At 36.1% G+C, this 26189-nt stretch overlaps 1 long non-coding RNA gene across 1 annotated transcript; it reads right to left on the bottom strand.

Annotated features, from left to right (window-relative positions):
* Positions 1-18470: 18470 nt before the first annotated feature.
* On the bottom strand, positions 18471-19395 carry LOC142534504 (uncharacterized). Its single transcript, XR_012817073.1, has 3 exons — positions 19288-19395; positions 19111-19204; positions 18471-18976 (listed from the first exon to the last, which is right to left on the bottom strand). It is a non-coding gene; the product is annotated as an uncharacterized LOC142534504 (long non-coding RNA).
* Positions 19396-26189: the final 6794 nt, after the last annotated feature.

The raw sequence follows: 26189 nt of genomic DNA on the forward strand, positions 1-26189 counted from the left end.
AGTTTAGTAAACTCATAAAACGGCAATTCCTGGCAATATTGTCAATTCTGGCTAATCAATCACGTCTTCATGTCGTTCTGATCAACTGCTATATATCATCTGCAAATATAATATGCCCTCAAACAATATAAGCTGTCTCAAATATTGTGTTAGAACAATAACAATACTCAAGCAGATACAAAAACAATCGTATAAGATAATCTGCCATCTAAGACCAAAATAAATTTCTGACATTCTGAAACTGATCTTTCTGATATCGGTATCGTTCTCAGTCACTGATCACAATCTCAACTGTGTCAAAATCAATCGGTATATTGACTTCAGATATCGCATATTCTGAATACAATCTGTTTCAAGCAGGATTCATATCTGAATAATTTCTGTATACAATAATCACAGTTCTCAGAGTATTCAATACAATCTTCAGATATTCGATTCAATCAATCAGATGCTGTAAGTATATCAAAACATCATAGATACAACGAGCATGAAATCATCAGAATATTCTGAACATACTGAAATATGCCACCGAGAAACACTAAATCAATGTAACTCCTGGCCCGTACTCTTCTACTGATTTTCAATTCTTTCACTTCATTCAGTGCATTCTGCACATTCAATATCATTCTGTACTGAATTCTAAAACACAACCAGTACCTGGTATCAATTCAATTCTGAAATCTATTTTTTTCTGATATAAAGCAAATCTGAAATCTTATCTGGCAATTATCAGCCAACTCGTACATCACTGGCAATCTGCCAATGCTAGGCTCGATTTCAGTACATCTACTGAATACATAAGGATACCATCTGCTTTTTTTGTATCAATCGAGTCATAGACAACAGATATCAAAGGAATTCTGAATTAGAATCCTTACCGTAGAATTCTACTTAGCCTATCTGGTCTGAATCTTATATTTTCCTGAAGGAAATCTATAACAGTTCTGTACTTGTTCAGCATATTAATATCAATAATGCGGTCAAATCAGAAAACAAGTACATCATAATCTAACTCGACCTCATTCTCATCTTACTGTAGTATACAATATTTCACAGAAATCTCTGATATCAATCTTTCTTTCCAACAAGTAAGGGAATCAATACTACAGTACAATCAGATTCAACAGATACAACATATCTCAATGCAACTCAGTCAAAGATAATCGTAGGGAATGCATTAGTATATATCAATACCTGCAATATAATCATAAAAGAACAGTACCTGCCACTCTATCATCAAGTGCCTCTTGGGTCTGTTCCTCGGTCACTACCACCGATGCCAGCTCCCTGAAATCTGCGGGAATCTCTCTGGGACAAACTCTAGCAAAGTGTCCCGGCTGTCGGCATATGGCAACTAGTCACTCCCTGGCATTGCTCTGTGGAATGTCTCCCTCCAAATCCTGCAATACACTCCAGTATAACTTGGGCTGGAACCACTGGAGCTAGTTGAACCGCTCAGTCCGCTCCCTAACTTCTTGAATGGTTTCTTTCGAGCTTTCAGCAAATCTTGCTTTCCACTCGTGCTGCCGCGATCAAATCGGAGAGGGATTGCTGTGTCTGGGGTTGCATCGCACACACCCTTTTTAGTTGTCTAATCAGACTCGCCTCCGCTCTCTTCGCTTACTCAAGGCATCAACAAAATGATAAGGTCGCTGCATATTCATCAATGCAACTATCTCCGAGTTCAATCCTCTGATGAACTGATCCGCTACAGCTTCATCATTCCCAATTACATGAGGAGCAAAACGCAGTAGAGTAGAGAATTTCGCAACATATTCTTCAATATTCAGTTGGCCTTGTCTCAAATTCTCAAACTCTGCTTTCTTGTCCTCTCGGTACGAAATTGAGAAAAATCTTCGATAAAATTCAGTTCTGAATATTTCCCACGAAATCACTGTACCTCTCTGTTCTAGCATTCTTTTACTTGTAATCCACCAACTTCTGGCAGTCTCTCGTAACTGGTGGAATATCAGTTTAATTCTCTGCTCATCTGAATAATCAAGTAAATCAAACAGTATTTCTATGTCATCAAACCAGTTCTCACAATCTTCAGACATCTCGGTACCACTCAGAATCGGCGGCTGAAATAACTGAAACTCTTCCAACTGTATTTCCATCTGAGTTTCTGATACATCTATCTGTTTAGTCGAAGTACTACCCCTTTCTGGAATTCTCCGTGGAGGTATATCTGCTTATCAAAACATTAGTACTCAAATACTACAAATCTGTTCCAATCTTTCTCTGATCATCTTACTGCTGATAATAATCAGATCTGATTCATACTCAATAATACATAATACCAACTCAAATCAGATAATCAGGTAACCATGTATTTCAAAGCAGTAAAGCATAATGTCATGCTAGCACACAATGTAAGTCAACATTAAAATAAATCTCATGCTAGCAATCACATGCAAGGACAGAAAACTCACTCTACCCCGCTCATTCTCTTCTATCTCAGTCTAAAGGATCTATCGCTCTGATACCACCTGTTGTAGGGACCCGGACGCTAATCATCATCTTAATCATCTTTGGGATTTAATTATCAATTAAGATAAACAGGGTCTAAAAATTTTTCTTTAAAATGCGGAAGGTAATAGAATCAATCTATTATACAAACCAGTATAATAATACAAATCTTGTACAACATGCTTCTAGTTCAAACTAGTCTATGGTTTAACTACTAAATTTCAAGTATTAAACCAAGTCTACATCCAAGTCCGGAATCACCACTCTAATCTCGATCTCTCATCATCTTCTTGACCCCGATCTTGTCCCACCTGTTGTCATGCACACATACAAACAAGACAACAGCCGGATACTCCGGTGAGAATAAATCCCAGTATAATTAATGTATACATGCAGTTAACTGAATTAACATAAAAGCATGAATTATATCTTATCACATGTAGCATAATCAAACAACATGTATCAATACCAGTCTGTAAATAAACATGAATCGTAATCTACGAAACATAAATCAATACGGATCTGTAAATCAAATTCTAGTCTCAATATCTAAGACTCGACTCATCTCTCATTCTAATCTAGTCTAGGGATCCCGGTGAATAAGAACGTAACAAGTCTCCCACCTACTACCACCAGTCGCAGTGGCGGTACGTTCTTATTTCTGGACTTTGGTCTAGCTGTATCGAATAATCTACAATAAAACAATCTGTATCTTAAGCACATCGATACACCAAACGTCCAGTGCCTTGGCGTATCTACCAAGACTAAGCCTATTCTGACAATGTGCAATGGGTCAGTGACAAGTCTGTCAAAATCTAACCCCTCTGTCAGTGACTCTTACTTAATAGCTCTCTGCTTTCTACTTCTAATTCAATCGAATAACCATACTCATTAAAACACAAAGGTATAAAAACAATACCATACAAGTATGTGGTTTAGGGAAACTCGAGTTAAATCTAACTCAAGTCGATCTCCCAATTGACATCCATTTATACCTTTCTCTTCTCGGTCTGATGAAGACGAAGTCTTGTATTCCAATCTGTCCATATCCAAATCTGATAATGACAATCATATAATACCATATCAGTATATAACTCAATTCAAGACCTGTTCTGATCAATACTCAAATCGGTATATAATCTGATCCATATCTGAACAAGGTACAATCTAATTCATATCAATGATATCACGATACAATCGAAATCATTACTGAATCTGATCAATATCAATCTACTGATGTTTCGACGGCATAACAATACAGTCACGATAACCCCGTCTATCTCAACATCACAGAGATACTACCAGAATTCATAATCAGTATCAATACAATTCATAATCTCAATATCGGTACACTTAAAATCAGTAACAATTGCATAACAGTCTGTTCTGCGATCCGACTTCAATTATGCGATGCTACTATATCAGAAACACCATATCTGGTTCATATTCAAATCGAACAATATCATGTTTCCAAATCATCTTGAAACTTAATAAAACTTACGTCCTTGTATAGCTCGTAGCGAGAGGAGTACGATACTGCGTTCGGATTCGACTTCTGATACACGGATATCTCAAAATCACTATTTGAAGATATGAAAAGCTTTAAGGGATTTGTTGAAGGAAAACCCACGATTTCTTCTGCTGAAATCGTGAGAATCAATACATATATATATATATATATATATCTCAATTGCATGTCAAAAAATGGCTAAACCTTCATACTGCACTCGCACCGTGCGCTCACGCACCGCGGGTGCGCTCCATGTATTGATATGCATCAACTTTCCCCGAAGCTTGGACCGCGGGTGCGCTCTGTCTTTTAACGCGGGTGCGCTAACCCTACTGGTACAACACCGCGGGTGCGGTCTGTCTAGCACCGCCGGTGCGGTCTATATCTCATGCAACACTTCATAACTCATTTAGTGCTCTCATTACATGTCATGCATACTCATATCTTACGAATATCACATCAATGAAGACTAATAAATCTCAAGCCTTACAACGTTCGTATTCCAAAATAGAACAAATTTTATATTTTGATAGTAACACTTCAAATCACAAGAATAACGAATCAAAAATGTTTTTCGAACTCTCTTATATGAGTTAAACAGAAAAATATGTAGCAATTTTCAAATTAGATGAATATGAACATGATAATATTTTGAGTACCTGATGAATTCCATTTATTTTATTTGTACTTTCCAATAGTTGCAAGATTCTTTTTCGTGAATAATCATTCTTTAGGATTCAATACTCTATATAACATCTTTTCTGGATTATCACAATCATCCAACACATCATTTAGATCAGATTCATAATATCAGAATCTGATTGTCCATATTGCAAATCTAGCAATGGCAATGATTGTTGGTATGTACCCATTTGATCTAGAGCAACCTGATGTATCCATCATGATCTAACAATCATCATGTATGAGACCCTTAACTCATAGTCATTATTAAAATGTAATTTGATTAGAGTTAATGAACATCGTTAAAAAATGAGTATAAAATTTTCATTTAAAATGAGCCCGTAAAATGCGATGACGGTGAGTTAAATACTGAAGATAAGATAATATAAATTCCTATTATACAAAAATCACATTAAATCATGCCCATACATAAACAATTGAAAATGTACGAACATCTAAACTCCTCGACAAATCCCCGATATATAGATACATGCATCTATATGCATATCTGCACTATGACAGACATTGACACAACTAGCTCATATGTGGCTCCTTCTTGGAGTGCCCACTCTAGAATCCTGGCTTCCCGTCATTCATGTAATTGTCCACACCGAAGGATAACAACAATCACCTTGTGGTGAACAAACATTTCGTATGGAACAACCATAAAAAGACAACATATATCTATAAAATGATAATCGATACACGATGTGCAATGCAATGCATGTCATGTCGGTATCAAGTTATATGCACATCCACTAGGCATAACTGAATCAAGAAATCACAGTTCAAACATATCATGAAAGCTCAACACGTCAAGCCTATAGGGTTAACGGGTCGGAGGTTCCAGTTTCAGATCCAGATCCAAAAGTTATGAAATCGGTCTAAAACTGGTCAGGTTCCATGGCAAACACCATGGAACCACTGTGACCCGTGAACCTGATTCCGATTTTCGGTCCGGTTCCTGGTCCACCAATTTTTTTTTAAATTAATATGTAAAATATAAATCCTTGATAATTAAGCGTACTTTTTTGTAATTATATTGAATTTATATAAAATATAAAAATTATAAACAATATTAGAAAAATATTTATTGAATTTGAAACTTTTAAATTTCTTTTTTTGAGAAATAATAGTTAAATCAGTCTTCGCTACATTAACCAACCACACGAAACAATCCTTCAACCCACATCATAGGTGAATGATTAGATAAGGCAAATTGTGCAAGGCGGTGCGCCAATTTGTTCACATCTCTACAAACATGACAAAAACTATCAAACCTTCCACATGCCAAGATATCTAAAAATTCAAAACAGAGTTGCTTTCAGGGCTTAGATTTTCCGAAGCCGAGGTCATTGCATGGACATCTAAGGAAGAATCCGAACAGACTCGAACCAGATTAAACTCACCTTGAAGAGCAAGCAACATACCATGATATATAGCACTAAGTTCTGCAGCTACGACTGATCCTGGATGACGAATACCTCTTGCCGAAGCAGCACAAACTGACACAAATGATCACGAATCACAACACAAACACTAAAGCAGCCACTTAGCTCGTTATATCCTGCATCCACATCAAGTCTAAAACATCCACTGAAGGCTTCATCCACTTTTTCTCTATGAGTTGATGATTATCCATTTCTATAACCATACTTGCATTCGTGTTTTTTTGGAATTCAGCCGAGTAAAACTGCACCTAGTCAACCTTAACCGAAAATATTTGCTTACGATGCTCATGTTTAAATCGCCATATCTCTTTTCAAATAGCCCAAGCATACATCACATAAAACTCAAACTCAGTCTTTGACACGATATCCCTCAATGATAGAGCAAAATCAATAAAAGACAGTCTAACACACTTATTTAAACATGACCATATATCAGTACATTTCCATACCTTATGCACCAATGGCATAAAATTAAACAACGACTCGTAGATGCCTCTTACGCTCCACAAAGCATACAACATCTGCTCACAAGAAGATGATGTCTATGCAAATTCAATTAAGTAGGAATGAAATCATGAAGTGCACGCCAAAAAATAATGTGCTTTGAGTACATGTGGCATAAGAGATGTAGGTTCTTGGCAGGGACGGATCCAGGAATAAGAGTTAGGGGGGGCTTGAACTCACTATGATAAGTTATATATTATTAAAAAATTATATTATATCGTTCAACGAAGTTGTGCCATACAAGATTTTAAAACATAAAATTCATCAATAATAGAATTTACATCAATATGTTTAGCTAAATATCGTTCAATATAGAGTGTCAAACAATTGGCAAGAAAGTCATCCTCATTTTATTGAAGTGCCGTCTTCACATGCTTCATTGCTGAAAAAGCTCGCTCAGCAGTGGTGGTAGAAACTGGTAATGTCAAAACAAGACGAATCAATCTAGTCAACATAACGTAAACATTTGACCGTCCACTCTCAGTCAATTGCTGACACAACTCAACAAGTGTAGAAACCTTTAAATTTTGCATCACATCAAGTTTATAATGTATCAATTCATACTCCAAAACAACAATTTCTTGATCTGTGAAATCTCCAGGATAAAATAATTATAGTCCTAAACAAGTAATAAAATAATTATCAAACAAATAAACAAGTAATAGTCAATCAATAACTCAACAACTGAACAACAATTATCGACAATTATTATTAAACTATCCATGCACCCATATATATTGTTCAGATGTTGAATTTATATTAAATTTTGTACTTTCTTTAAGAAATTAAATTTAACTTCTAACATAATTAATTTCCCTCCCATTATTGTGCAAGTCATATTTCCTATTCATTTCATCACCTATCTTCTCTTTTCTTTCTCGTTAATAAAGCCGCTCGTTCCATTTTTTTTTTATAACTTCTTCAAGCTTATTCGACCAAAACAGTCGCAGAGACTATCTTTATAATTCAAATAGCATTTCATGGAATGACTAAGTTGAGGGGTTTTTTAAAAATAAAATAAGAAGAAAATTATTACATTTTTTGGAAAAGTAATTTATGAATTACATTAAAAAAAAATACAGAATGCAAGAAGTCATTAAGAAAAATATGATATGCTAACCTGTATCTTAGGAAGATGGACCGAATCTCAGGATTTAGGATTTAGGAAGAACAAGCAAATGAGCAACTACGGTGACTGGCCAACAAAAAAAAAATCCCAAATTTTGTGAAGACGGCCTGAAAATTAGGAGAAGCTGTTGCTGGGCTGGACTGGGCTGGGCTGGGCTGGGCCATTGATGGGTAGGTTGAAATTTTAACTAAGTGTTAAAAAAAAAAAGAAGTGGGCTGGGCTACAGCCCAGTATAGCCCATCTGTACATCCGCCTCTGGTTCTTGGATTAACCACCAACTTGTTTCGCCAAGAGCACCTTATCAAAATCAACAAGGCTGTGAAAACTCATTCCACCAAACTATTTTGGCATGCACAAATTTTTCCAGCCCAATGTAATACTCCCCAGGTCGAGTTCGAACTCCACCAAAACTTGGCACATAACTGCTCCAACTTGTAGCATAAAGAGGTCGGCAATTTAAAACAGAACATTTCGTAAAAGGGAATAGCTTGTAAAATTGACTTGATAAGTATTTCCTTACCCCCTGTCGGAAAAAAACCTTGAAGCCCACCCATTAATTTTCTTATATAATACGCTTACTTCGAAGAGAGAATGTGGGTAGCCCAAGATAAAGATCATGCCCTCGAACTACATTAATAGAGAAAATAAGCTGCATGGACTGGATATTTCCTAAAGAAGCACTCGGGCTAAAGGTAGAGTTGAAATTTCAAAATTCACTAGTTGCCCAGATGTTCTTTCATATTTTTGTAAACAATTTCGAAGTTGTAGGCATTCTGATTCCAAAGCACGGGAAAAAATAAGGTTGTCGTCGGCAAAAAAAAAAAAAGATGTGATATTGATGGACAGTTAGATGCAATCTTCACTCCCTTAAATCTTCTTTCATTTTCAGCTTTACAGAAAATTGCTGAAAGCTCTTGGCACGTATAGTAAACAAGTAGAGAAAGAAGGTCGTCCTTCGCCTCGGGAAGCTCTCTCTGTGGATGAATGCTGCCATATAAAGACCGATTTTCCTAGATCGAATATGAAACTGAAGTTATACAACGAATAATTAAATTCACAAAATCCATAGAAAATCCCAATTCGATCATTATCGCCTCCAAGTATTTCCACTCTACCCGATCATAAGCTTTACTCGTATATAATCTGAGTGCCCCGAAGCCATGCTTATTCTTCTTATTCTTGTGTATCCAATGCATACATTCAAATCCACTTATAACATTGTTTGTGATGAGAGGGCCCGAGACAAAAGGCACTTTGGTGTTGATCAATATCCATGGTCATAATGGGCCTTAGTCGATTTAGTGATTGCTCTCGAAATAATTTTATAGCACATATTACAAAGACTTATGGGACAAAATTTTGGGCTATATGGCTCAGACATTTTGGGAATCAGAGTGATAATAGAAAATTTCCAATGAGATCAAACATATTGCCCCATTTAACACTTTTAGAATCGTTGTTGTAACCTCTTGCCCCACAATTTCTGAAAAATAGAGTCGTAAATCCATCTAGTCCTGGTGCTTTTGAAGGATGCATATCAAATAAAGCTTTTCGAACTTCAACTTTTGTAAATGGCGCAAAAAAAAAAAAATACTATCATTGAGTCATCTACAGTCGACCTTAAATGCGAAATGACATCTTCAATTTCCGGATCAGAAGTTTATCTGAAGAAAATAGTTTCGCAAAATATTTCAAGAGAATTTCTTCCATCGGCGTTCCTTGGATCTCCAAACACCATATTCATCAACCAACCGTTTGATGTGATTAATACGTTTCATCTCGAAAGTAAAGGAATGAAAAAATTTCGTTTTGCCATCACCATGGGAAAACCAATTCACACGTGCACGTTGCTTTTAGTGCATTTCTTCCTGTATCACTAACTTCTTTATTTCGTGCTCCAGCTAATAAATCCTGACAGCACGGTCTTCGGCAAGAGCCGGGGTCATGAACTCACGACGAAAAGGCGAAATTTTCTGGGACACAACATCAAAGAGAGCTCTTGCCCAAGGCTTTAGGATATTACCAAAATTAGATAATTTACTTGAAATATCACTTACTTGATCACCCAGCTGCCATTGCTCCATGATCGACTTAAAATCCTCCTCCATCAACGATTTATGTTCAAACATAAATCTCTTAGGCCTTTTCCGGCAATGAACATCACATGTTTTATGTAACGTCTCGCTCATTTTTAAAAAATGCGAAATATTTTTTTTTTTAAAATAAAAGCTACCATTTTCGAAATAACATTTAAACGTTTCGCATGCATGCGCTGTACAGAAAATATAACATTTAAAAATGATCTTAAATATTTGAATATAAAAATAGTGCGGTCTAAAATAACCAAACTCGTCCAAAATCATACCTAAACACAAACGTATAAAATTCTTAAAATCATCAACGTATGAAAATATTCATCTCCTCTCAATCTCATAAATCGTAATGCGGAAAACACGTGGTCCTCGGGTCGTGTCACCCCACCAAGTCTGCCTACTCAGAGTTCGGCACCTCCAGTCTCCTCACTATTTAGCTCACCTGCATCACACACGCCTAGTGAGTCTAAAGACTCAACACGCATGTACCAGGAATAACAAGTACATATACATAGCACACAGTAGTGAAAAATATCATACTCAACATATCTTTCATGAACTTAAAAGCATAACGTAAACGTGTTGTGTAAAATCATAATGCCAACATACCTTTCATGAACTTTAAAACATGAACATAAACATGTCGTATAAAATCATGTCGTGTCAAATCATGTCATCTCATATCATCATATACGTGTCAAACATGTCATCTCATGTTATCATATACGTAAACGTGTCGTGTAAAATCATATCGTATTAAAGCATGTCATCTCATGTCATCATATACGTATACATTTTCTTTTTAATTGAATTCAGTTCATTAGCTGTGACTTTCGTATCATCATGTCATCATGTCAGTCGATGGATCCATCTACGTGTAACCACAGTACTGGGCGGCGGGGACACCAGCGACACTCTCACCCGTCAACTGGGCCTTGGCCTATCATATCATCATATCATATCAATGGAAATACGATCGTCGGGCTCCCTCTGGGGCCTTCTCCCGTAAACGGGCTCCCTCTGAGGCCTTTTTCCTCACGATATCTCCAATCATATCATCATGTCATCGTGTCAGTCACAACTTAATCACTTCCTTCAAAACGTGTCATCATATTCATCACTTAATAAAATCATGCATATACGTAATTTTTCCTTTAAACCAAGCATGCACAGTATTATTATAATTTCATCGTAAACATGATGCATAAACATTTAAAAACATGATAAAATGTGCTCAGGGCGCTGCCTTGACCAAAATCTCATCCCGGGTGCAAAATAACTATTTTGCCCCTGTAAACCCAAAAATTACCGTTTTCTCTCTAGACGTAAAATTTCACATCTTTGAGATTTTCTTAATTCCATTAACTCTAACATGTGCCATAATTATTTAAGCCTACATGAAATTTCTCATATTTTTATTTGGCCTAAATCTATGACTTTTAAATTAATCTTTAAAATAACCTATTAATGCGTTTTAATCCCGAATTAAACCAAACCTTAGCATAAAATTCCCAATTTAGAAACTTAGACTTCTAATAATTATTTGAGCTTAAATATAATTCCCATAATTTTATTTAGCTTAAATCTAGGCGTTTCAATTAATTCTTTAATTAATGCTTCGTATGACGATTAAATCCCGGATAAATCCAAAACTCATCATTTTGATCCGAAACTTACCAAACTCTTAAAAATGTCCCAAAACATATTTAAAAGCATCCTCAACGTAAACTCGAGCCTATTTCATAACTTAACCAAATTGTTTTAAAACTTGGAGCGGGGTCCCGTTTTTAACTCGAATCGACTCGAAACTCAACCAAATTTTTCCTAAACTTTCACCACACCTAATACACTCATTTTGTAATGTCTGCCCTTTTTATTGCTTTAAGAGTACTAGAAATTTTTTTTTCCTTTACAATTTTCGACCATCACATAAAAATATTTTCCCATTTGAAATAAAACATCAACCAACTAACATTTAAAAATCCGTGAAATAGTCGTAAAACTGAAATCGTCCACTGTTTGCCAAACCTAAAAAGCAATAATTTGAAAAGAATAGCCCATACTAAACCTCTCAAAAATCTTTCAAAAGCATAAATAAATAGTCTAAAAATCTTTAGCTTAAATCATGAATCATAAACGTAAATGCGGAAAAAGAAGCGCTGGTTCTCGGGTTGTGTGCACCGACAGTCCAGCAAAATCACCCATCAAGTCCTCTCTCCAAACCACCTGCATCCATCACACCTAGTGAGTCTAAAGACTCAACACACTAATCTTAATAACGAATAACACGTAATACAGTCAATATATAACAGTGAAAAATACTTGTACTTAAAATCGTTTTCATTAAAATACATAAACTTTAAATAGAAACATTTTCATAATGATGCATAACATAAACCTTCACATTTTCCTTTTTTCCTCAACATGACGTGACATAAAACATTTTTCATGATCATAAACATTTTTCTTTTTTTCCTTTTCCTTTTTTTTTTGAATTCATATCATTAATTGTGACTTTCCTGACATGACATGAACATGAAAAATCGCTGGATCCATCTACATGAAACCACAGTACTGGGCGGCGGGGACATCAGCACACACTCTCATCGGTCACTGAGCCTTGGCCTATCATGATTCGAATAGAAATACGATCGTCGGGGCTCCCTCTGGGGCCTTCTCCCCATAAATGGGCTCCTCTGGGGCCTTCTCCCCTCACGATATTCCATTCTTACCTCAAACCTCATAACCTCATATTCGTAATAATGGAAACACGTCGGGCTCCCACTGGGACCGTCACCCTCACGACATCTCCAACATTAACGAATTAGTCACAATTACTTCACTTCCTTCAACATTTACATTCTCATCACTTTATAAAATCATGCATAACATTTAATTTTGTTTTTGAAACCAAGCATGCAACATGTCTTTTAAATGTCTTCCTTAAATCATAAAAATCCCTTAGACATTTAAAAATCATAATTTAATAATAAAATTTCATAAAAATTTAAAAATAATCATAATATCATAAAAATAGCAGTTAAGGCACTGCCACGACGTTTACTAATTTTTCCGGTGTAAAAAGATCGTTTTACCCCTGGACTTGACCTTTTACGATTTTGAATTTTTTCTTGCTTTCTTGACTCTAACATGTCCAAATAATTATTTAGGCTTAAATTGAAATTCCCATAATTTATTTATCTTAAAGCTAGACTTTTCAATTAATCTTTAATTAATCGTTTTGACGGTGTTTTAATCCCGAAAAAATCCCAGACTCTAAAATAAAATTCCTAAATTCATAATTTAGTCTTTTTATATTATTTAGCCCTTGTGGACCACGACTCCACCCCCGTGAGCCGTTTTCCAATTTTTCTTTATTTTAAAACCCTAATTGACACCTAAACTTCGACCCCGAGCCAACTTCGATTTTTCACGAGTTACCCCCCGAACCATGTCGACCCAAAACTTGACCCACATCTTAACTATCCTACTGGACCCTTAGAACACTAAGAACCTAGCCCCAACAACAAAACAAGCCACCCAACCCCAAACCCATGCTGGCCGAGAACTCCCATAGTGACCAGGAACTCTTCTTTTTGTGCTTAGGACCATACGCAGTGACCTGTCCCAGGACCCCAGACCCATGAGCACTCACCTAGGACCCTAAGGAATCATTCAGACCCAGCCCATTGCACCTGGCTGCATCGCAGCGACGCTTGCGCGCTGCTGCACTCTAAGCGTGCAGCGGCACCACTCTCGGGTAGGAGTCCTAGCTTGGCTAGGACTCCTTCCCCAGCCCTTACCTCGAGTCCTAGCATTGCTAGGACTCTCCCCTAGACTCCCCACGACCTTAGTTAGCCCTCCAGACCAAGGCCAGCCCTTGCCCAGCCGTGGGGTACCAACCGTAACCCCTTTTCCTTCATGCAGCAAGTTTTACGTTGTGCTTGTTTCTTGATGTTCCAGCCGTGGTTGTTGTTGAGGTGAGTGGGGCTTCAATTCATACCAAAGCGTTACTTAACATACCTAGACATCATGGCAGCCCCTTAGGTTGTAAAACGTGAGTCATGGCATCAAAGATATTGCATAAAGAGCATGCACATGGGAAGAACTGAGAACATCAAAATTCTGGACTTCATGCTTCATACAAAATAACTTAAAAAAATTATTTGACATGATGGATGAGAAAAGGAGATATATGGCGTGCCTTTGCATTTTAAACGCACGAAAACCGTAGACGACGAAGAACGGGAAGAACCTTGGCTTTGTTCTACTTGGACCCTTCGAAATTCTCCTTCTAGCTTGTCAGTGTGTGTGTGCCGTGAGGTTGGTGATTGAGGGAGAGAGTTTTCAGATTTTTTAAAAATAGGTGGCCGATCCTTGATGCAAAAGGTGTAGGGTTTTGGGGTGCGGATTTGCATTTATATAGTAATAAGGTTATTAATTCAAGTTTAGGCCTATTAAGCCAAGTTTAGGCCCGTTAGGGTTTATTTAGGATTAAATAAAATATTAACATGTGAATTTATTAACCGGGTTGCCAAAAAGCTCGTATTTTAGTTGAAAAAACCAACACCGATAAAATTTCGTCCCGGCGTATAAAATCACCTCAAAACCCTTTAATTTCAAAAATACTAAAAAGCATCACCCTTAATTTAAATAATTAAAACAATTAACCAATACAAACATTTTACACTTTTTCAGCCTTCGGTTCCCGTTCCTCGATCGTCACTTGAATACTCCTTAAAATACAATTTAATGCAACCATGTAGAAAATATAATTTAAACATGCAAATATGCACAACATTATTAATTCATGCAATTAAAATATTTAATAAAATACAGGAGAATTTAATAATTGCATGCATGTTGTTCGCGTGGGACCTTTAAATTTTTGGGGCTTTTACAAACCCCCCCCCCCCCCCCTAAATTGAATTTCGTCCTCAAAATTCGCTTATCCTTAATAACCCAAAGTTTAGTCTTAGTTCTAATATCCCAAAAATCCACGCTTTTCGCTGCGCTACTATGATAAAACTTAAAATCTAGAAGGTCCTTACGTCTCCTTGATCCCAATTAAATTTTCCTTCTAAATCCTTATTTGCGATTTGCACATTAAGGAAAACCCATAATGACTTAGTGCTATACTATTATAACCTCGAATTTCAATTTTTTTCTTACAATTCCCAATATTAAAAGATGGATGATCATACTTATCGTATATTACTTTCCTTATTTTATACCCAAAATATTCATCAACTTATCATATTTCAACCTTAAAATCCCAACGCATCCTCTAGCGCTTAAAATTTTCAAGCCTAATATTGTTTCATCCTTAAAAAACCCTGATTAGCATTCCTTACAACCTTATAACCAAATTATCCCAAGGTTTAAAATATTCTTAAAAAGTCTAAATCCTCAAAATTCTTATCATTTAACCCATTCAATTATCGTTTATTGCTAAACTAGTCCCCAAATTCCTTAGCAATTGTAAATAAACTCTTAATTTCCTCAAAGTTATCTTAATTGGTCCTTAATTTCAAAAATCTTACGATTAACCCATAAGTTCTTGGCATTCTTAATTTCCTGCTAAGAGTTTCCCATAACATAATTTCGATAATTTTAAACTTTTTTTACCCAAAAGTCAATTCTCATAATCAATCTTACCTTTCATCAAAACTTAAAATCCCAATTTATACATTTTCTTACTCCCAAGTCGTTGCAAATCCTTAAATCATTATTCCTTACGTCTAATTCCCAAAAATTAATTCGACGAGTAACCTTGAATCATAAATATTTTCTTATAAAATCTATGTGTCCCATAAAGCATTCATAATATTCACGATTAACCTATAGCCCAAAAAGTAAAACGTCAATACTAAAACCCAAAAATCAACATAGTCCAATTCCACCACAAAACCAACATGCGTTAAAATCAAATAATTTCTTATTTCATATCGTCATGCAGGTAACATCATACTGAATCATATAAAGCATGTAAAACTTACAAATTTGAGGCTTGACGACTGATCTTTCCGGCGCTGATGGTGGCGCAACCCTTTACAGGACCTTTGCTCTGATACCAACTGTAACATCTGCCCTTTTTATTGCTTTAAGAGTACTAGAAATTTTTTTTTTCCTTTACAATTTTCGACCATCACATAAAATATTTTCCCATTTGAAATAAAACATCAACCAACTAGCATTTAAAAATCAGGTGAAATAGTCGTAAAACTGAAATCGTCCACTGTTTACCAAAATTAAAAAGCAATAATTTGAAAAGAATAGCCCATGCTAAACCTCTCAAAAATATCTCAAAAGCATAAATAAATAGTCTAAAAATCTTTAGCTTAAATCATGAATCATAAACGTAAATGCGGAAAAATAGAAGCGCTGGTTCTCGGGTTGTGTGCACCGACAGTCCAGCAAAATCACCCATCAAGTCCTCTCTCCAAACCACATGCATCCATCACACCTAGTGAGTCTAAAGACTCAACACACCATAATCTTAATAACGAATAATACGTAATACAGTCAACATATAACAGTGGAAAAATACTTGTACTAAAATATCGTTTTCATGAAGATGCATAAACTTTAAATATAAACATTTTCATAATGATGCATAACATAAACCTTCACATTTTCCTTTTTTCCTCAACATGACGTGACATAAAACATTTTTCATGATCATAAACATTTTTCCTTTTTTCCTTTTCCTTTTTTTTTGAATTCAGATCGTTAATTGTTACTTTCCCGACATGACATGAACATGAAAAATCGCTGGATCCATCTACATGAAACCACAGTACTGGGCGACGGGGACATCAACAACACTTTCACCGGTCAACTGAGCCTTGGCCTATCATGATTCGAATAGAAATACGATCGTCGGGGCTCCCTCTGGGGCCTTCTCCCATAAATGGGCTCCCTCTGGGGCCTTCTCCCCTCATGATATTCCCATTCTTGCTTCAAACCTCATAACCTCATATTCGTAATAATGGAAACACGATCGTCGGGCTCCCACTGTGACCGTCACCCTCACGACATCTCCAACATTAACGAATTAGTCACAATTACTTCACTTCCTTCAACATTTACATTCTCATCACTTTATAAAAATCATGCATAACATTTAATTTTGTTTTTGAAACCAAGCATGCAACATGTCTTTTAAATGTCTTCCTTAAATCATAAAAATCCCTTAGACATTTAAAAATCATAATTTAATCATGAACATTTCATAAACATTTAAAAATAATCATAATATCATAAAATAGCATTTAGGGCACTGCCATGACGTTTACTAATTTTTCCGGTGTAAAAGACCGTTTACCCCTAAACTTGACCTTTTACGATTTTGAATTTTTTCTTGCTTTCTTGACTCTAACATGTCCCAAATAATTATTTAGGCTTAAATTGAAATTCCCATAATTTTATTTATCTTAAAAGCTAGACTTTTCAATTAATCTTTAATTAATCGTTTTGACGGTGTTTTAATCCCGAAAAATCCCAAACTCTAATATAAAATTCCTAAATTCATAATTTAGTCTTTTTATATTATTTTAGCCCTTATGGACCACGACTCCACCCCCGTGAGCCGTTTTCCAATTTTTCTTTATTTAAAAACCCTAATTGACACCTAAACTTCGACCCCCGAGCCAACTTTCGATTTTCACGAGTTACCCCCGAACCATGTCGACCCAAAACTTGACCCACATCTTAAACTATCCTACTGGACCCTTAGAACACTAAGAACCTAGCCCCAACAACAAAAACGAGCCACCCAACCCCAAACCCATGCTGGCCGAGAACTCCCATAGTGACTAGGACTCTTCTTTTTGTGCTTAGGACCAAACGCAGTGACCCGTCCCTGGACCCAGACCCTTGAGCACTCACCTAGGACCCTAAGGACTCATTCAAACCCAGCCCGTTGCTCCTGGCTGCACCGCAGCGACGCCTGCGCGCTGCTGCACCTAAGCTTGCAGCGGCACCACTCTCGGGTAGGAGTCCTAGCTTGGCTAGGACTCCTTCCCCAGCCCTTACCTCGAGTCCTAGCATGGCTAGGACTCTCCCCTAGACTCCCCCACGACCCTAGTTAGCCTCCAGACCAAGGCCATGTCAGGGCCCGTGCTCTTAATTGATATTAATTACCACACAACAAGGATTAAATGGTGTAAACAACGGAAAACGAGTTTAAAACGTTCATTAGGGCCTACAGAAATTTCGGCATGACCTCCCCGTAATTAGGACATCCCAAAAATTTCGAAACACAACAATAACAATATACGCTCGAAAATAACATAAGTTTCACAATCAACCACACCAACACCCTACAGCCGCACTGGCCAGGACTAGACACAACATACCACAAATAAAATTCAAACAACATTAAAACATAACCATACAGCTACACAGGACATCTCCCTGGCAAATGTATCAAACCAGCATAATATATATATAAATATCTGGGAACTCTGACACCAAACGACTGACTACTGGGTACCACTCGCTGACGCTCCACCAGATGCGTCAAAACCCCTGGAATGACCTGCTATGTCATCAAAACAACCACAACATCAAAAGAAAACAGGGGTCGGACCCAGTAAGGACAAACCAGTAAAATCATGACGTAAATAAAGGACATGTAATAATATCAAGTAAATGCAATGCTATGCGATGCATGAATGGTAACAATGGAATAACGGATACCAAATGGAGTCCAAACGAATAACATCATCAACAGTAACAGTGGCCACCCGTGCCAGGAATGCAGCATCAAATCGCCGCTCGTCCATGCACGTAGCATCGGGAATGCGAGTAGCTAAGTCGCTCGTCCCTAGCTGTCATCTGGGAATGTGGCTAATCCTAACCCACTCGTCCCTCTGATGACTCAATAAATCTCAACAGAATCAACATAAATAGCCGTAAAAGGAGTCAAGGCTCAATATGTTATGCCAATACAATATATGCATGAATGCAACAAATAAACATTCAATGCACATAATAGCAAACAACATTCACCGAATATTCTTACACGCCAATATAAGCGTCATAATGATATAGGTTTGAACGTACCTCAATTGCAACTTACAATACCACGGCAAATTCTTAAGGATTATCGACTGAACTCGCCCAACAATAAAACCTACAATATAAATTCGCTATACACTTCAATACAATGCATACCAAACGACTAAACCAAAATAAATCGTCTCGGTTAAAATTCGAAATCCGGGCAGCCTATATAACCTTTCAAAATCTGGAATTCAAACTTAATACCTCAATACTCGAGGCTAGAATGCACAACGGTAATTTCGCAAAGGTGGCTCGCCGGAACAAGTTGCCGGAAATACTGTTCACGCCGGAAACCTAGCTGGAAATTAGGGGAAAAGCTCAATTCTTCACTTTTATAAACGAATACACCAAGAACAACCAAAATTCGAAGCCAAAGATTACCTAAATCCGAATCGAAGCTCACGCACCGTGCTGAAAAACAGGACCGATCGAGCATGCAACCTTCCGATACAAGGCAAGAAGGAAGCTAATAGAATGGAGGAAGAAAGTTGCTAAGCTGCTGCACTATTCTCCGACCATCGGTGGCGCTACGCGACTGAAACAGAACCAAGAGAGGAGCGACGAGTTGCAAAGCTGGGGGAAAAGCTTTCTGGAATTGAGCGATTCTGATTTCTCAAATGGGTTGGGGTTATTATAATAAAAATGGGAATGGGCTGGGCTTATTTAAGTATTGGGTCTCACAGGCCATCCCTGCCCAGCCGTGGGGTACCAACCCGTAACCCCTTTTCCCTCATGCAGCAAGTTTTAACGGTTGTGCTTGTTTCTTTGATGTTCCATCCGTGTTTTGTTTGGGTGAGTGGGGCTTCAATTCATACCAAAGCGTTACTTAACATACCTAGACATCATGGCAGCCCCTTAGGTGTAAAATGTGAGTCATGGCATCAAAGATATTGCATAAAGATCATGCACATGGGAAAAACGAGAACATCAAAATTCTGGACTTCATGCTTCATACAAAATAACTTAAAAAAATATATTATGACATGATGGATGAGAAAAGGAGATATATGGCGTGCATTTGCGTTTTAAACGCACGAAAAACCGTTGACGACGAAGAACGGGAAGAACCTTGGCTTTGTTCTACTTGGACCCTTCGAAATTCTCCTTCTAGCTTGTTAGTGTGTGTGTGCCGTGAGGTTGGTGATTGAGGGAGAGAGTTTTCAGATTTTTAAAAATAGGTGGCCGATCCTTGATGCAAAAAGATGTAGGGTTTTGGGTGCGGATTTGCATATTATATAGTGAATAAGGTTATTAATTCAAAGTTTAGGCCTATTAAGCCAAGTTTAGGCCCATTAGTGCTTATTTAGGATTTAAATAAAATATTAACATGTGAATTTATTAACCGGGTTGCCAAAAAGCTCGTATTTTAGTTGAAAAACTAACACCGATAAAATTTTCGTCCCGGCGTATAAAATCACCTCAAAACCCTTTAATTTCAAAAATACTAAAAAGCATCACCCCTTAATTTAAATAATTAAAAATAATTAACCAATAAAAACATTTTTACACTTTTCAGCCTTCGGTTCCCGTTCCTCGATCGTCACTTGAATATTCTTAAAAATACAATTTAATGCAACCATGTAGAAAATATAATTTTAAACATGCAAATATGCACAACATTATTAATTCATGCAATTAAATATTTAATAAAAATACAGGAGGATTTAATAATTGCATGCATGTGGTTCGCGTGGACCTTTAAATTTTCGGGGCGTTACACATTTACAGCCTTAAAATCATCCAAACCAACCCTCTAAACCTTTGAATATGACCCTGGACAGTGGCTGGAAAAAAATCAGCAACCCTCATTGGAAACTCCTAGGCAACTAAGCTTGAATCTCTTGGTCCCAACTACTGAGCCAACATTTACTGCATCTAAACACCCTTTCTGGACTCAAGACCGAACTCCCAAGACTTCCTGGACCATCCCTAGCCGCCATACTGATCATGGAACCTGCCCACGCAAAGCACTCGATGAACCTCTCCAAAGCAAGTTACCCGAGTCCCCTCACCAAAGCTCCTTCGATTTACTTAAGGAACAAGACCAGCCATGCTCAGCCCCTTCCCAGCCCTTCCATTGATCCAAGAGAGGTCCGACTTCAAGGCTGGTGTCGAGCCATGCACAACTACTAACCCAAAACTCTCGATCTACTCGACATCCTTCAAAGAACCACCGATCCCACCTATAACTCTCACTCCCTTGGCCATCAGTGACTCCAGCAGCTGTACCACATGATTCCTTGACATAAAATATCCTAAACAACGGCACCAGCAGCCCCTTTACACCATAGTAACAAAAACGTGAGATGTATGCAACAACATACGGTTTTCGTGCCAAACCAAGAGCATAAAAGCTTTGCTATACCAATACTGAAAAATGCATAAACATAACACACATGACAACACATATATGACGTGAATGATGCATAAAAAAAGATACATGGCGTGCCTTGGTGATGTAGTCGTGAGGGGAATCGAAGAACGAGTGCCGGGAGAATTATTCTTGTAAAGAAAAGAAGTGACCGAAGCTTTCTTGAGATAATTCTTGCTGAAACCAAGAGAACCAATTTGAAAAGATGAAGTGTCGGCTGGTTCTATTATTGGTGTAGGGTAGGTTTAGTTTAAATGATGTTTAGGTGTTTAATTAAATAGTAAACAAATACTTAATGGGCCCTAAATTGCTAATTAAGAATTTAAAAAGAATTTTAAGTCCAATAAGCTTAAATTAGGCCCATTAAATTCAAACATACTCCTGAAAATATTTCGTGTTGGAAAGATTTTGAAAATATTAGCCGAACCCTCAAAAAGTCCCCCGATTTGATAAAATTTACGTACCATTAAAAATTAAAATCATACGGGTAAAAATACCCAATAAATCCCATTTTCTGAAAAATACCTTTAAAATATCTTATATTAATTAATAAAAAATGAATCATGTTATTAAAATAATTTTCCTGAAAATTCTCCGGTCTCCGATCCTCGTTCGAGCGCGAAATGAAACTTAAAATCTTTAATGCATGAACCTTTAAAACTTCATGAAATAAATTCTATTATGCAATAATTATGCATAAAATGCATAAAAATAATTAAAACCATAATTTATGAAATAAACCTGCATTTAATGCTTTAAAAAAATTAATAAATTACAAAAGAAATTTAATAAATTGCATGCATGTGTTTACGTGAACCTTACAATTCTCGGGACATTACAATCTCCCCCATTAAATTGAATTTTCGTCCCCGAAATTCGCTTATCCTTAATAATCAAAAAGTTTAGACTTAGTTCTAGTATCCCAATAGTCCATGCTTCCGCTGCGCTACTCTGATAAAATAATTAAATATTAAGATGTCCTTATGTCTCCTTGGTCCCGATAACTCTACCTTCTAAATATTTGCGAAACTCAACTTATAACGACCCATGGTGACCTAGTTCCAATTTTCTATAACCTCGAATTTCAACTTTTCTCAAATTTCCCAAATATTAGAAATGACAGTCCGAATTTTATTGCGTCTTACTTTCTTATACTATACCCGTAATGTCATCAACCTATTACATTATCATTTATGCAACTTAAGAAATCTTAACACCAAGATTTTATTGATCGGAACTTATATCTTCGTGATATACTAAAAGTTAAACCTTATCTCAAACCCATAATGATATTCGCCTAAGATCCTGAATCGAATCTTTATCTTATAGCACCAAACTTACGTAACTTAATTATTTACAAGTACATCTCGATGTAAATTGTTGCAAATCTTAAACCCGAATAACGTTAATCCATAAAACCCAAAATATACAATATTGATCTTCTATCTAATTAGTAAATTCTTTCTAGCATCAATTGCATGCTTAAACTATTTCCTTCCCAATTACAATATAGTGAGGCCTAAGACCCTTGGACTTTCCTCATTGAAGCGAATGTCGCATACTTACTTATCATCAATACTTAATTAATACTAGCGTATAAAACTTAATAAGTCATCCCATGGGAACCTTAGACTAACTCTAATAAATCAACTTCACTTATACATCATAGAGTTCCAGAATCTCCTATCAAAGTTTTAGATTTCTTACTCGATAAAGTTCTTAATATTCATTCATTGATAACTTTTGTTGAACATCACTAATTCCCATTTGTTCTTTTTTAATTCACCCAAAATTTCCGTATGAACAAATATCTCATAAATTTGAATTTCAAACTTACGCAACCCAAATAATTTTGGATTACATAATTCCAACACACATATTCACTTATTCTCAAGTTGCTTAATGACTTACAAAATTCCTCAAGACAAGTGTCTACCTCACCTCTTACATGCGTCTATCAAACATCTCAACCATCAATCATTCCCATCTTTCTATCCAAATTAAATTCCAACAAAGGTATAATTTTAACTCTTAAGATAATGATTAAAACTTAACCTACGTCAAACCTTAAATCCCTAAAAATAAGTTAACTTAATGTCTAATCTTGTAACTTGACCAATTGATCAATTTTATCTTAAATTGTTACCACTCTAAATTCTTAAATTTGCCACAACATTATTTCACTAACACTTAAATTTTCAAGCCCAAGATTGATTCATCCTACCATGCCCTTGGTTACCATTCCTTATAACCTCATAGCCCAATTTTTTCATGGTTCTAGATATCCCTTCAAACCTAAATCATCAAAAAAATCTGTCATTTAAACCATTTGATTCCCACTTAATGCTAAACTACTCCCAAATTCCTTAAAAAATTTGCAAAATTAATTCTTATTTTCCTCGAATATTATTCAACTTGTCCTTAATTTCGAAAATTCCACAATTACCTATAAGTTATTGGCGTTCTTAATTTCATTTTATATGTTTCTCGTAACATAAAGTTCAATAATTTTAAGCTTATTAAACCCAAAATCAATTTTCATAACCTCGAAAAGTTACTGATTTAACCCAAGTGTTTCTCTAAAGTTCGAATTTAATCCTAAAAAATTCCAGAATTTGCAATGTGGCCTTTAAAGTTCTCAAAAATTACATTTTTGGTCCTACAACTCTTCGAAATTGCATTATTGTCCGCGTAGAATATTCGATTTATCCTCATTAAACCATAAAAATTCTCGAACCTTATAATTTAATCCCAAAATTCGGTAAATTCAAAAATAGTCCCTTAGATTATTTTTTAACCTAGGTCCTCAAATTATGGGTTATTACAATTAGGTCCTTAAAATTCTCAATCCATGCAATTGTGTCTTTAGGTCCCACTAGGTAGAGCATGCACCCTAAATAATTTCTACAATTTTATACTTCCAAGAATCGTCGTAGTCTTCGAATAATTAATCCTTACAAGGAATCCTCAAAAATTAACTCGGCTAGCAAACACGAACCATCAATAATTTATTAGAAATTCTACAAGTCCCAAAAGCATTCATAATTTCAAGATTAACTTATTACCCAAGAGTACATCAGTACTACTGACCTAAAAATCAATATAGTCAAATCATTATCAACCTCTTCTAAAGCCCAATATTCGAATTCTTAGACACGTCCAATTCCAAACGTAACCAACATGCAATTTAAACTGGTTTTTTTTTAAACATTAAATCCTTAAATCATAAAAGCAGTTAAACATATACCGTATATCGTCATAAAGCATAAATCATGTTAACATGCAGGTGATAAGAGTAAATAATTTAAAACATTAAATCATAAAAGCTTACAGACTTGAGGCTTGAAGACTGAGCGGCAGAAGTTGGTGGTGGCACAACCCTATACAGGACCCTTGCTCTGATACCAACTGTAACGTCTTGCTCATTTTTAAAAAATGCGGAAATATTTTTTTTCTAGAAGCATTTTCGATTATAATTTACATTTAGAAAATATAAAATTTAAAAATGATCTTAAATATTTGAATATAAAAATAGCGCGGTCTAAACTAACCAAACTCGTCCAAAATCATACGTAAACACAAACGTATAAAATTCTAAAATCATCAACGTATGAAAATATTCATCTCCTCTCAATCTCATAAATTCGTAATGCGGAAAACATGTGGTCCTCGGGTCGTGTCACCCCACCAAGTCTGCCTACTCAGAGTTCGGCACCTCCAGTCTCCTCACAATGTAGCTACCTGCATCACACACGCCTAGTGAGTCTAAAGACTCAACACGGTCTGTACCAGGAAATAACAAGTACATATACATAGCACAACAGCAGTGAAAAATATCATACTCAACATATCTTTCATGAACTTAAAAACATAACGTAAACGTGTTGTGTAAAATCATAATGCCAACTACCTTTCATGAACTTTAAAACATTAACATAAACATGTCGTATAAAATCATGTCGTGTCCAAATCATGTCATCTCATATCATCATATACGTGTCAAAACATGTCATCTCATGTTATCATATACGTAAACGTGTCGTGTAAATCATATCGTATTAAAGCATGTCATCTCATGTCATCATATACGTATACATTTTCTTTTTAATTGAATTCAATTCATTAGCTGTGACTTTCGTATCATCATGTCATCATGTCAGTCGATGATCCATCTACGTGTAACCACAGTACTGGTGGCGGGGACACCAGCGACAGTCTCACCCGTCAACTGGGCCTTAGCCTATCATATCATCATATCATGTCAATGGAAATACGATCGTCGGGATCCCTCTGGGGCCTTCTCCCGTAAACGGGCTCCCTCTGGGCCTTTTCCCTCACGATACCTCCAATCATATCATCATGTCATCGTGTCAGTCCACAACTAAATCACTTCGTTCAAAACGTGTCATCATATTCATCACTTAATAAAATCATGCATATACGTATTTTTCCTTTAAACCAAGCATGCACAGTATTTATTATAATTTCATAAAAATTCATAACCATGATGCATAAACATTTAAAAACATGATAAATGTGCTCAGGGCGCTGCCTTGACCAAATCTCATCCCGGGTGCAAAATAACCATTTTGCCCCTGTAAACCCAAAAATTACCGTTTTCTATCTAGACGTAAAATTTCACGTCTTGACATTTTCTTAATTCCATTAACTCTAACATGTCCCATAATTATTTAAGCCTACATGAAATTTCTCATATTTTTATTTGGCCTAAATCTATGACTTTAAATTAATCTTTAAAAATAACCTATTAATGCGTTTTTAATCCCGAATTAAACCAAACCTTAGCATAAAATTCCCAATTTAGAAACTTAGACTTCTAATAATTATTTGAGCTTAAATATAATTCTCCATAATTTTATTTAGCTAAATCTAGGTGTTTCAATTAATTCTT

This window comes from Primulina tabacum, unplaced genomic scaffold, assembly GCF_025594145.1.
Source record: "Primulina tabacum isolate GXHZ01 unplaced genomic scaffold, ASM2559414v2 Contig548, whole genome shotgun sequence".
Classification (NCBI taxonomy): Eukaryota; Viridiplantae; Streptophyta; class Magnoliopsida; order Lamiales; family Gesneriaceae; genus Primulina; species Primulina tabacum.